The following is a 1,610-nucleotide window of genomic DNA, read 5'->3' on the forward strand; positions in this document are numbered from 1 at the left end:
GGCGCCCGCCACAACGCCTGGCTATTTTTTGGTTGCAGCCATCATTGTTGTTTGGCGGGTCCGGGCTGGGGATTCGAACCCGCCGCCTTAGGTGTACGTGGCTGGCGCCTTAGCCGGTTGAGCTATAGGCACCCCAAGTTTTTGGTTTTTCATTCATTTGTTGACTTAGGGGGAAGGGGAATTTGGTGGGGGGACTTGGTTGCCATTGGGAGAAGTCTGGGACTTTGGGCCGCATTTAGACGATAGCAGATGGGTCCTCCTATTCAAAAACAACAGTGAGTATAGATGGAATGGTCTGAGTTTGGTGTTCATTGTGGGGGTGTAATCCTGGAAGCAGGAATATTGTCTCGTGTGTCATACCTGCAACACCACCTTTGCAAGGATGTTGTGAGAGTCACATGAGTGACAGATGAAAAGTGCCCAGCACACTGAGACACATGGTGCACCACCAGGCCTGGTCAGTTACTTAGTTTTTGGCTAAGTGGTTCAAACTCCTGGTTCACCTGAGAGTTATCATGTCCACGCACCATTTACTCTCTGAAATAATCGGTGCTCACTCCCAAGAGCTCTGATTCCTTTTAGTGAGGAATGATCTTTAGAAACCAAGATCTGGGTGCTAGGTATACTCCATTACTACTGGAATATTACTGTTAATGGACCTTCTGGGAGGACTGGGCTGAGGAATGTGTGTGTATGTGAAATCAGGGTGTCCCAAAAGTCTTAGTGTGAATTTAATCTAGAAGTTGTAATAACTTTGGAAGTGTAAATGCTATAAATTCATCAAAATGTTATTGGGAAATTAACCCAACATTTATTGAAAAATTAGGCTCAGTGCCTGTAGCTTAGCAGCTAGGGCGCTGGCCACATACACCCAAGCTGGTGGGTTCATATCCGGCCCATAGCCTGCCAAACAACAATGGCAACTACAACCAAAAAATATCTGGGCATTGTGGTGGATACCTATAGTCCCAGCTACTTGGGAGGCTGAGGCAAGAGAATCACTAAAGCCCAAGAGAGTTAGAGTTTGCTGTGAGCTGTGTTGCCATAATACTCTACCGAGGGCAACATAGTGAGACTCTGTCTCAAAAAAAAAAAAAAAAGAAAAAAAGAAAAATCATACTTCTTTACACTTAATATTATGACTTTTAAATAGTAAAATTTAAGTTTTCTTTTGTGATGGTTTTATAGATGAGAATTTCTGGGACCACTGAATCAGAAGAAACCTTCTTTCTTGGGTGACTCTGTCACTTGAGTTGCTCACGTTCAATATCTGAACTGTATATGGGCTCTGAACTATATATTTGGTTCAGTATCTCACTGTATATCATAATTTATTCATTTACCTTTGCAGGGACATTTGGGTCATTTCTTATTTTGGGCTGTTATAAATAAAGCTGCAAGTCTTTATAAGGAATATACCTTAATTCTCTTGAGTAGGCTCAGCACCTGTGGCTTAAGTGGCTAGGGCGCTAGCCACATACACCTAAGGTGGCAGGTTCGAATCCAGCCCCGGCCCACCAAACAACAATCAGGGCTGCAACCAAAAAATAGCTAGGCATTGTGGTGGGTGCTTGTGGTCCCAGCTACTTGGGAGGCAGAGGCAGGAGACT

The sequence above is a fragment of the Otolemur garnettii genome, unplaced genomic scaffold (genome assembly GCF_000181295.1).
Source record: "Otolemur garnettii isolate 467f Iridium unplaced genomic scaffold, OtoGar3 scaffold00019, whole genome shotgun sequence".
In the NCBI taxonomy this organism is placed as follows: Eukaryota; Metazoa; Chordata; class Mammalia; order Primates; family Galagidae; genus Otolemur; species Otolemur garnettii.